This window comes from Myotis brandtii, unplaced genomic scaffold (assembly GCF_000412655.1).
Source record: "Myotis brandtii unplaced genomic scaffold, ASM41265v1 scaffold324, whole genome shotgun sequence".
Lineage (NCBI taxonomy): Eukaryota > Metazoa > Chordata > Mammalia > Chiroptera > Vespertilionidae > Myotis > Myotis brandtii.
The window spans coordinates 3,655,305-3,667,801 of record NW_005362439.1 but is presented as its reverse complement, the minus strand read 5'-3'; the positions used below and the strand labels follow the sequence as shown (position 1 = coordinate 3,667,801).

The following is a 12,497-nucleotide window of genomic DNA, read 5'->3' as shown; positions in this document are numbered from 1 at the left end:
GGTACTTAAAAGGACTAAGAAACGCATGCTTGCCTCCTTGGTTGAGGTGTCCCAGATGTAGTATTTTCATCAAGGCAGTCCCGTCTTCTAACCACTCCAGCCCTGTCTTCTTCTCTTGGGGACAGAGGAGACAACAGGACGTTTACAGCCTCCATATGGATTTAGTGTTTATTTACCTCAGTATTATCATGTTCATTTTTGTCCACGTGCTTATAGTTAGCTCCCTGCTGCCTCCCACGGTCTTACTCCAGCTCTTGCCTGTGATCTCCCCAGCCTCCGGGCTCTGCCTCTGCTCCAAGAAATGCTGGGGGTGGAGAGCCAGGAAGGACATGCTGTTGGGAAGTGCACTTGGGCCCAGGCAGCCCTGTTAGGATATGACTTTTAGTCCAGGCCAGTGACTGGGTCCCTGGGATCTTAAATTTAACAAACATCAGTCCTGACCCCTAGCAGCAGAGATGAGATCAAAGGGTTGGTTTGCTAATAAGTTGGGTGGGGACTCTCTCCTTGTCATGCTGTCCATTTGGGTGACAGACAGGGATTGACCATCTTGCTGTTGTACAGATATTTGGTTATCCCACTGAAGCTGGGACAGCTGTTCCCTTCTCATAATGATAACTTGGGTCTGTTGTCCTCTAAGAAACGTGAACATACTTCTTAAGCTGAACCACGTAAACTTGAATTCTGCGCACTGGGTGAAATGTGTCCTGTGTTTCAAGGATAAAACTGTTCCAAAGGCTTCCAGGGTCATGATGGGATTTTTTAAATAAATGCAAAAAATAAAAATGAAAAAAGAAAAAAGAAAAAAAAAATGCTAGGTTGGGGAGGCGCTGTTCTGAATCCCAACCGGCCGGAATTAAGAATGTTGTTTCTATTTTTATAGAAGTTTTATACAGCTCCGGGGTGGAGAATATTTATTACCTAAATTATATCTCTGGAAAAGGCCAGGATTTTGTAGAATCCAGAATGTGATTGTTATACACACAGGGTGCTGTGTATGATTGAAACTACTGACTTTCTGTAGCCTGTTTGCAGCCCAGCTAATCTGCCAGAGGGGGAAGGAATTAATGCTGTGAATTGGCGGAGGAGGGAGCTGTGCTCTCCAGGGTGCTGTGGTGCTGTGATCCCTAACCTTCTGTTCTGTCTTCCTCCTTGGCCATCATGGGGTTTTCCAAATCCCAGAAGTCCACTCCGTTCCCACTTTTCCCCCTCTCTCCCTCCTCCCCCATTTCACCATTATTGCCCACAGATTTGTCCTGGGCTCTTGAGACCGTCAGAAACCCCTTTCCAAACGACATGAAGGCAAAGGTGTGATCAGCCTGCCTTTGATACCGCACCCTGAGGTTCCTGACCTGCTGTGGGTGTTCTTTTCTAAAAGGAGCATTTGCCCCAGCAGGGTCCTGGGCTGCTGCGGAGGCCAGCGGGTGAGACTGGGCACTTCTGTCCGTTCTCTTCTCTCCTGCCCAGTGAGTTAGCGCAGCAGCACTGCCCTCGAGCACAGTTTTCTCCCCAGGCCAAAGATGGTTTTGTGCAGAAGCTGCTCCCCTACAAGTCTCCCGGTGTGAAAGGGTTCAGCTCAGAGAGTGGAGACTCGCAGTCAAGTCTTATGCAATCTTTTGCTGTTGTGTGGGGGTTTCACTTACATAAATGTGTTTTATCCTGTGGTAGTTTTTGTTTTCTACTTGGGTTTCATCATGAAATTGATTTGCCTTGAATACATCCACACTGTTCCCTGGGTCCCACATGAGTGACCAGGGCCTGCGTGGAAGCTAAGAGCTTGGATTTCTGGGAACAAAGGGCCATCCCTATAGGATTGAGGAGAAATCCTGGCCCCCTCCCCTAAAGAATTCTCCCACCCCAGGCTTCTTTCTCCCTGGGTCTTGAACAGGGAGCTGGAGAGGCCAAGGCTCTACACCACTAGAGATCTCAGACGTGTTTGGATGCTTCGGGGGAAATCCAAGCCTTAGTTTCCCTCTGTCTCTGGCAATTGGATGTTTTCTTGGTGTCCTCCATGTCCTTTTGACTTTTCCCTGTGTCCATTGTTAGCATGTGCAAAAGTTCCCTGTCATTGCCCAGCCCCTGCCCCGCCCGCCTCCTCATTTCAGGGCTGTACACAGTGAGTGTTCCTGTTCTCTCTCTCTTTGTTTGGATGTATTGCTCTGTGTAACTCAGTGGGTCTCCCTCTTTCTGGTTTGTTTTTTTTTCTAGATTCCTGCCGTTTGTTCATCGTTGTGCCTAAAGCATGTCGATGTGGCGTCAAGTACATCGTCCAAATCCCTGTCTCTTCAGCTTCTCTGATGCTTGAACTCTCACCTTTGACCTTGTGTTTGACCTTTGATGCTGATGTGTATTTTTATTATGTTTGTTTCTTTTCTTTGTTTTTTCTTTTTTCTTTCCTTTTTTTTTCTTTTGTGCTGCCAAATTGGTTTTGCTAGAACGACTGCTGAAGGGGAAATATTTAAACTTGCATTTGAATATAAAAAAATCTATTTTTCTAGAACTTCATAAGATAACCACTTGATTTTGTGATTCCAATTCTTTGTAATTGTCTTCAGAGCAGCCCTACTAGCACATACCGCGTAGTGTTTGTATTTCTGTGAACACACAGCCAGTCTGTTTCTAGGCTTTGTTTCTGTGTGCTTAGTTTTAAAGACAACTTTGAAGTAAACAATGAAATAAAAGATGTCACTGAAACCTTTGAGGCTCCTGAGCACATTTTGCTGATACAGTTTGTGGGGCTTGAGGAGACCGCATGTGTTTATTTTTGTTTTTCTGAGTTCTCACTGCAGAAAACACCTGGACCCCTTTCCTTTTTGACAGCAGGCTGCAGCCAGCCAGCCCTTTTCCTTTTGGGGCTCTTCCTGCAGCCACCTGCAGGGAGCCTTCAGATCCTCCGGCCCCTCCCCGGCCGCTGTCCCTACCCATGCTTGTTCCTATAGTCTCCACAGCAAAATGTGATGCTTTGATATTTTTTTGGTTTTTGTTTTTGTATTGTTTTTGTGCTTTTGTTTGGAATTTTTTCCTTTCCTACTAAGATTATGCCCAGAAAAAACAAGTTTTGCATGTTTCCTGCTGTTTCTTCACACCTTCTTATATATCACCTTCACCTCTCTGTTTTCTATAGTTTGTGCAAAAACTGACCGATTTAAAAGGGTTTCAAAGAAGCTGTTTTAAGTTGTTGTGGGGTTGATTATTTTTTTCAAGATTGTATTGTTTTATTTGAAGTGGCAACTTTCTCCTCTATTGCCCTTAGAGCGTCTGCCTGTGCACTGAGACTGTCACCTCCTGTGGCCTCCAGGCCTCAGCAGGGCCTCCAGGAGGCTGGCTGCTCTGCTCAGAGATGGGTTAGGAGGGTGCCTGAGAGGCACGGGAACAGAGGTAGAATCAAGAAGGTGGCTGCAGGTGGGCAGGAGGCTTAGCGCATTAGGGGTAGTGAGCATCTCTCAGCCCAGAGGAAGGAGGGTGCTCGTGACCACTCGGAGGCGGCCATCTGTGCACTAAGCGGCAGTACACCTGCCAGCGCTTTTCCTAGGTGACAAGCACAATACTACAGTCTTCACACTGTTTACAGCCCTGGCCACCAGCCACCCCACACTGGCTCTTCACCGCAGCTCTGCTCTTGCTTATTAGCTAGTGAGATGGGGTAAGGGCAGGGATTTGTTTTTTAAAATTGGGTGAAGAGCCAAATAGCTACTGTCCCTGGGTGCCAGGCAAACCAGCTCCTTGGTTCCCTGAAGGGAACTTGCCCTCCTCTCTGTGGCACCATCAGCCTCAGGGTCTTAGGGGCTTGAGTAAGAATGTGAATGGCAGCGGAAGAGCCAGGGGAGATGAGGGGTCACAGGATGATCTGTGGAGGTGAGAGGTCGCAGAGAGAGGAGTTTGTGATAGACCCACCCAGAGAAGAACTGAGCCGCGGGTGGGCGGGAGAGCTGGGAAGCAGGAGTGCCCAGGGAAGGGTGGAGAGGGAGGGGTAGCCGAGGGACGGGGAGGGGTGGGGAAGGTAGAAGCACTGTTAGCATCACCCATGCTGAGGTTGATGAAGGAAGGGATCCCAGCAGAATTTCTGGTCTGGGACCCAGCGGGTTGCCTAGTATTATGCTTGAGGCCATTCTTACTAGAAGGAAAGGGCGGCCCCGTGGAGGCCCAGTGTATGGCAGACTGCTGAATTTCCTGGAAGGGGCGAGTGGATGGAAGGAGGCCAGGAACCCCAGCCTGAGCAAACTGCCGTGCACCCTACAGTCTGACTGCACAGAGCCGCCTCTGTTGGCAGAAGGCACTGAGGCTCCCCTTCCTGTGTATTCAGAATCCGTGTTTGCCAATATATTTTGCTTTTAATTCCAAGAGGAGCTCTGGGAAAACCTGTGGATAAAACCAAATGCCAAACGTTGGACGTTTCCTTTTCTTTTTCTCTCTGATTGTTTTAATTGTTCTGTGGTGGTTTTAATGGATTTGAGACCCTGGAGCGGCAGCTGCCTTTCTGATTTCCAGCTGCTTTTTGTGAATAATTTAAAAAGAAAAAAAAAAGAATCTTTACATTTTGGAGACAAACCTGTGTGAGTTTTTTATTGGTACAAACGTTGTATTTAACACTAGGGGTTTTGTACAGTTTTTTGCCTTTTCTACTAGAAAACAATGTAAAGTGATTTCACAATGTGAAGAGAAAAAATTGCCACTATGACCAAACGCACAGTCTGTTCTGCAGCAACAACGGGATTCAATCAACTCAAAGTCGTGATTCAGCCGTAGAAATGCTTTTCCTTTACCTTGTTTGAGCTTTTCCTTTCTTCCCTGTTTTGATTTGCAAAAGAAAATGTCTTTTTTGTGTGAACTTGTGTTGTACTATGTAGAAATTATGGATTTTACTTTAATGGTTTAAAAAAAAAAGGCAAGAAGAGCCATTGTCGCTTTTCTGACCTGATCACAGTTTGTGTAGTGGATTAAAAAAGAAAAAAAAATTGTTAAAAGTTTGGAGCAAGGGAGTATGTGTTTAAAAGAAATCTCCTTTTTTTGTGTGTTTTTCCTTTTTTCCCAATGGGGAACCTAAATCTGTTTTAATTGCACAGACACACGGACAAAAAGTCATTTTGTATCTGCCAAGTGTGGTACCTTCCTTTGTTTATTTGCTATTAAACTGTTTGAGAAGAACTGGTGTTGTCTTCAGAGTTATTGATTGTTGGGGTGGGTGGTGGGTTTGGGGGGTTGTTGGCATTCCTGGGGAGGTGTTGGGTGCCCTGATAAGGTTTCGTTTTGATTTACCTGTATGTGACCAAACCCACCAAAGGCTCCTGAAAGGAGGTAATCTGCCCAGAAAACTGCCTTCTCCATCACCCTCTCTTCTTTTGCAACATTCCTGCTGATATGGAAGTACCTTAAAATTTTGCGGGCATCCTTAATTTTTAAGGATGCGCTGCCACACTGAACAACTTGCCCACCCCTGTGATGCAAGTCCCTTCCCTGGGCTGTGGAGTCCTGTGCCCTGGGAAGCGGCCGGCCAGTGTGGAGTTCTGAGCATGCGGTTCTGCCTCTAGGCCAGCGGTTCTCAACCTGTGGGTCGCGACCCCTTTGGGGGTCGAACGACCCTTTCACAGGGGTCGCCTAAGACCATCGGAAAACACATATATAATTACATATTGTTTTTGTGATTAATCACTATGCTTTAATTATGTTCAATTTGTAACAATGAAAATACATCCTGCATATCAGATATTTACATTACGATTCATAACAGTAGCAAAATTACAGTTATGAAGTAGCAACGAAAATAATTTTCTGGTTGGGGGTCACCACAACATGAGGAACTGTACTAAAGGGTCTGGGCATTAGGAAGGTTGAGAACCACTGCTCTAGGCCTTAACTGCTGCAGCCCAAAGTGGGTCAGCTCCTTTCCCCTCATTCTGACCTCAGAGCAAGGTCACAGGAGGGCATTTCTATTCTATTTTTTTATTTTTAAAATAGATTTTTATTGATTTCAGAGAGAAAGGGAGAGGGAGAGAGAGAGAGAGAGCAACATCAGTGATGAGAGGGAATTATTGATTGGCTGCCTCCTGCATGCTCCCTACTGGGGATGGAGCCTACAACACATCCAGGACCCTTCAGTCCGCATGCCGACGCTCTATCCACTGAGCCAAACCGGCAATGGCTACTATTCATTAATTTTAGATCTCTCTCCAAGTGAGGCCCCACACCTGCGCCTCCTAAGTCCTTGAATGACAAGTTCAGCCACAGGGCCGGGAGGCTCAGGTCCTCTGACTGAAGTGTACCTTACCTGCTCCTTCACTGCCACCCTCACTCCCCCGGGAGGCCAGGCTTTGTGCTTGCCTCAGGCATGCAACCCACACCTGGCCTGTCAGAGGCTTGTCGGGTAGCTTTCCCAGTGGGGGTGGCACTGAAGACTAGCCTATGAAATGTTCTGTGGAAGTGAGGATTCTGAATACTAATGAACTTGGGGAAATAGCCTTTTCAATTGTATTTATCAAAAATGTGTTTAACTGCAAATCTGAACTTTGTATTAATAGGCAGTAATTATTCTAGCCAACGTTCATTGACCACAGTCCAAGTATTGTGGGAAACGCTGGATACACATTGTATGTTTTAGGCTTTTTCCCCCCAAAGAAGATCCTTTACTGAGTTCTATTTAAAACATTACCATCCTTGATTCAAATAAACTTCAACTTAGTTGACTGGTGATGGCCGAGCTAGGTAAAGGCTTCACAGTGGTAAAAATACTCCTCACATGTTGCAGTCTTTGTAACATCACTGGGAGGGAGCTGCTGTTCTCATCCCCATTTTGCAGATGAGCAAACTGAGGTTAGAAGAAGTTGGGCTGCCTGCTTGGTATTTGGCGGCACTGAGAACCAAACCAGGTTTGCCCAGTCCATGCTGCTCAGTGGTTGAGCATCAAACTATGAACCAGGGGGTCGTGGGCTCAATCCCCAGTAGGGGGTGTGCAGGAGGCAACCAATCAATGATTCTCATCATTAATGTTTCTCTCTCTTCTCCCTTCCTCTCTGACATCAATAAAAAGTGTGTGTGTGTGTGTGTGTGTATTTAAAAACCAGGTCTGCCTGGCTCCCAAGCCCTTTCTTGTAACCACTACTGAAGAGAAGTCGAAAGCCAATGAATATGCTCTAGTTAACCTGTGCCATCTCACCGCACGGGCTCACACACTGTCCTCCAGGCTCTGGTGAAAGGAACTTGGGGCCCTAAACTCCTGTGGCTCCCTCAGGTGGCAAATCATTACAGCTTCACCCTCCTTAGAGCAGCTGTCTTGGTGTTTAGGGGGGTTCATTGGTAGCTCTGTTCCCAAATAATTGGTCAGTGTGCTCCTGTGAGGCCATTTCCTGAGGACTGGAACGTCAGTCCTACCACATGTTTCTTTCCTAGATCTAGTACCACCTAAACTATGTACCTAATGTTTGTCTTAATTTTTTTTATTATGGTAAAAAACATATAAACTGTTCTCCTTTAACTATTTTTAAGTGGACAATTCAGTGCATTCACGATGTCATACAACCCACCTAATGTGTTTTTTTGTTTGGGTTTTTTTATTTTTACATTTTTGATTGATTTTTAGAGAAGGGAGAAACAGTGTTTATCTACCTCCTGCATGCTCCATACTGCAGATTGAGCCCACAACCCGGGCATGTGCCTTGGCTGGGAGTTGAATCAGCAGCCTTTTGATGCCTGGGACGATGTCCAGCCAGCTGAGCCGTACCAGCCAGGGTGTCACCACTAATTTTTTTTAATGTATTTTATTGATTTTTTTACAGAGAGGAAGGGAGAGGGATAGAGTTAGAAACATCGATAAGAGAGAAACATCAATCAGCTGCCTCCTGCACACCCCCTACTGGGGATGTGCCCGAAACCAAGGTACATGCCCTTGACTGGAATCGAACCTGGGACCCTTTAGTCCACAGGCCGATGCTCTATCCACTGAGCCAAACCGGTTAGGGCCACCACTAATGTTTTAAAGCCACTTGACGTGCACCTTTTTCAACTTGAACTCATTCTGACCATCAGTATTTGTAAAATCTCCTAATTCTGTGTTTTAAAATACACACTAAGCTGCGTAGCCACCTATATGTAACGTGTTCGCTGCATGCCGTTGCAGGTCTGTTTCACACTGGGAACTTGGGCCAGGATGGAGCGTCAGGGGCTTTCTCATGGACTTCCTTCCCGAGCTGTGTCCTCTGTAATTAGAGGGAGATAGAATTTGAAGATTCTTTCCTTTTAAAATTGAAGAACAATTGACTTCCAAAATTATCTTAGTTTCAGGTGTACTACATAGTGACTCGGTATTAAATACATTACGAAGTGATCACAGTAAGTCTGTTACCTCCTGTCACCATGCAGAAGCTATTACAGTATATTGATTGTTCTCAAGGCTGCTCATTACATCCCCAACTAGCGCCAATTTTTCTCTGACTCAAGATCAAGGTGATCTAGATCTAAGTCTTTGCCTTAGAACTCCTGATACGGAGCTTGATAGAAAAACAGAATGTTAAGTACAGCTTGAATGTCTTCCAATTTAACAGCATACTTAAAGTTTGTTGTTTCTCTTTAAAATTCACAAAAAGGACTGCGCTAAAAATACTGTTTTTAAGCCTTTAAAATTTAGACTTGTGCATCTTTATAACTGGGTTTTAAAAAAAGACATTCAGCCCTGGCCGGTTTGGCTCACTGGATAGAGCGTCGGCCTGGGGACTGAAGAGTCCCGGGTTCGATTCTGGTCAAGGGCATGTACCTTGGTTGCGGGCACATCCCCAGTAGGGGGTGTGCAGGAGGCAGCTGATCGATGTTTCTCTCTCATCAATGTTTCTACCTCTCTATACCTCTCCCTTCCTCTCTGTAAAAAATCAATAAAATGTATTTTTTTAAAAAAACAACTGACATTCAATCACCTTTCACTTTTGAATGGATGCCTCAGTACCGCGATTTTGCCCCCTCCTGGTTCCTGGCTTCCCGCAGAGAAAGCCCATGCCCCCGCTTCCTCAGCGCACAGGTTCTGCACGTGCTGTGCCCACCTGAGCATCCCGGTCCCTAACGAAGAGACTCCATCGGGAAGGAAGTGAAAGACCAGGCTTGTCCCCTCACCTGTGGGAATGTCAAACTACCGTCTGACAACAGCCCTTCCAGGAGATCACAGGTGGCTTTTTCTTGCACCTTTTGCGTTTTTCAAGCATTTTCCTTCTGTCTCAGGAGTCCTTTCAAGCCCCCATCAGCCAGTGTTCGGTTTCTCCTGCAGGCATCGACTTTCTCCGCCCCGGTAAAGGCTCCAGCCACAGGGAGGGCTCTTGTTTTTTATATCAGAGTCAGAGCCTCGCAGTGGGAAGTTGACCTGAGGCCTGAGGTTTCGGTGCTGTGAAGCTGCTTGATGGAGATTCGCACACTGTACATTGTCCACTTGAAGCATCGTCGTTAGTGTTAGCCTTGTGCAGCCCTCACCACAGTTCAATGTCATCACCTCCCAAAGAAACCCCGTTCTCATTAGCAGTCACTCCCCTCCCCCCACCCCCATTCCCAGCCCCGAAATCACTAACCTTTCTGCTCTTTAGATGTGCCTGTTCTGGAGGGATCGTGTCAACGCAGTCATGCAGCATGTGCCTTCCGGTGTCTGGCTTTCACTTCGCCTACCTCCTGAGGCATGTCCTTTCCCCCCCTACATCTGCTCTTGCCATTCCTGGCTCTTCTGAGCCTGTCTCCTCGCCATCCAGCCATGTGTCTGCAGCCCCTGTCCCTTCCACATCCCCCAGCGCCTGTGTACCTGCTACGCCACCTGGCACGCCCTGGGTCCAGTGCTCTTCTAGCCCTGCCTGCATTGTCCACTACGATGACCGCCCAGCCACTCGAGCTGTTTCATAGATTTCATTCCTCGATTTCACTGTGAAGCCACATGGGCTACCGTATTGGACAAAGAACATTTCCATGATCCCAGGCGGTTACTGTCAGGACTGTTCTAGACAGTCACTCTGCTTTTAAGAACACAAAACAGTCCGGCTGGCATGGCTCAGTGGTTGAGCGTCTATGAACCAGGAGGTCATGGGTTCGACTCCCAGTCAGGGCACATGCCCGATTGCAGGAGGCGGCTGCTCGATGATTCCCTCTCATCATTGATGTTTCTATCTCGCCCTCCCTTCCTCTCTGAAATCAATAAAAATACATTTAAAAGAATACACAATAACTACCACTTACAAATTGTAGTCACTGTACTAGTCCACCAGCAATGGGCAGCGTGGGAAGGTGGGAACAAGCACAGAGAAGCCGCGGCTCCCCCATCACATGGCTCCAAGTTCTAAGTTGGATTTTAACCTGGTCAACCTGACTGAAGTCCCCGTAGAGCATACTCCGTGGGGAGTGTCTGACGGACCCGGGGTGCCCCGGTTGAAATCCCACTGCCAGCATGAGCTTCATGAAGGCAGGGACCACATCGGCCTCAGTCCTCCCTGGAGCCCCAGGGCTGGCACGTAAGTGTTGAGAGAATATTTAGTGAGTAAATGAACAAATATCAAAAGATGACAGTTACTTTTTAAAAAAATATATTTTATTGATTTTTTACAGAGAGGAAGGGAGAGGGATAGAGAGAAACATTGATGAGAGAGAAACATCGATCAGCTGCCTCCTGCACACTCCCCCCTGGGGATGTGCCCGCAACCAAGGTACATGCCCTTGACCAGAATCGAACCTGGGACCCTTGAGTCGGCAGGCTGACGCTCTATCCACTGAGCCAAACCGGTTAGGGCATGACAGTTACTTTTGTCCAAGAGTTTCCCCAAAAGGGTGCTCCCTCCCCCCACCACTACACGAGTTTTATTTTGAGATTACCATCCACTCCAGAAGAAGGCGTAACTACTTTCGATCCAGGTATATAGGTGAGCTACCGGCTGGTACCCAGTCTTCGTAGGCCCTCAGTGCCCGGGAGACAGATGACAGCGAGTCCCTTAGAACCAGTTGACGGGGATCCTGTGAATACAGCCTCTGAAGCAGTTCCTCCGGGGTCTGTCCTGGAGGACGGGGGTGAGGCCAGCACCTGCTCGCAGGGGCCTGTGCTGCTGGAGGGCCCCTCTGGCCGCCAGAGGAGGGAGGAGAACCTGCTTCCTGCCCCGAGAGTGCCACCGCCCTGCTCATCCCTGCTGTGGAGCGTGCCCAGAGCCTGAGGCTTATGCAACACAACGGCCTTTTTCAAAAGTCATTTTAGGATTTTTCATTGCAAAGCATTCCTGTAGTTATGGAGGCGGCCTTAGAGTGTGGTGGGGAAAGCTGGTGTCTAGGAGTCTCAATCGGTTATAACACCGGCTGTGTGACCTCGGGCAGGTGACTTGATTCTCGGCCTCAGGTTCCCAGTTCACTCAATGGAAGTGAAAATACCTGCTCCATGGGTTGGGACGAGGAGAGAATGTCCCAAACGCTTGGCAAGTGCCACCAGGCAAGTGCTCATCCACGTCACTAACAACCCTGCATACATGCAAGTTAAAAGTGAGTGTTTCCGCACCCTGGCTGGTGTGCTCAGTGGTTAGAGTGTCCCCCTGCCTACCCAGGAGTCTCAGGTTCCATTCCCAGTCAAGGGCATGTACCTGGGTTGCAGGCTCGCTCCCTGTCCCCGGTCAAGGCATGTGCAGGAGGCAACCAGTACATGTGTCTCACATCAAAGGCTCTCTCTCTTTCTCTCTCTCTCTCTCTCTCTTCTCTTTCTCCCCCTTCCCTCCCTCCCTTCCACTCTCTGAAAAGCAATGGAAAAAAATACTTGGGTGAGGATTAAAAAAAAAAACAGTGAGTGTTTCCCCATCCCACAGCCCATTGATAAACAGATGGAATAGGTATGCTTCCAGAATTTTTCTCTCTGTACGAAAATATGTACATATGTAATTTCGTTAATAAAAAGGAGATGACGCCATCATGTACAGAATGTTCTGCAGCTTGAATTTTCTCAGTTACTACGTCCCGGGCACCCTTCCATCTGGGATCCTACACCAGCGTCGACAACTTCCGTTTTGAGAGGCTCCGTAGCATCTCCTGGCTTCTCAGCCGCGCTCCTGTTGGACGCAGGTTGCTTCCGTTTGTTCACTGTTACACATAGTCGGGGCCAGTTCCAGGAAGGTTCAGGAGGTTCATCGGGGGGCATGTGTTCAGAGTCTGGTTTCAAAGCAAGTTCTTACTTGATCTCTTCTGCTGGTTTTCCCAGGAACCTTACCAGAGAGGTGATACCCCATTTACGACCTGGTAATCGTGGTAGAGGGGGCCCGGGACTGTCCCCTCCAGTGACGTTGTGCTTCTGGAGCAGAGCTTCGAATGCAGGTGTGTGCAGGGGCCAGGCAGGTGACGCAAGCATGGGAAAGGACAATCTAAGATGACAGGTGACGCCTGGCTTCAGTGTTAAGGTGAGAATAGGGGGACACTTGGCCTCAGTGTCAAGGTGAGACTACGGGACACTTTGCCTCAGTGTCAAGGTGAGAACAGGGGACACCTGGCCTCAGTGGTGAGAATAGGGTGGCACTAGGCCTCAG

At 47.7% G+C, this 12,497-nt stretch overlaps 1 protein-coding gene across 2 annotated transcripts in view; it reads left to right on the top strand.

The window, feature by feature from the left end:
* CELF1 (CUGBP, Elav-like family member 1) overlaps positions 1-5,142 on the top strand; it is a 65,424-nt gene extending 60,282 nt beyond the window's left edge. For both annotated transcript variants that reach the window (XM_014543388.1, XM_014543385.1), the window contains exon 14: positions 2,206-5,142. The gene's annotated coding sequence lies outside the window, so the exon portion shown is untranslated. The remainder of the gene's footprint in view (positions 1-2,205) is intronic.
* The last annotated feature ends 7,355 nt before the right edge of the window (positions 5,143-12,497 follow it).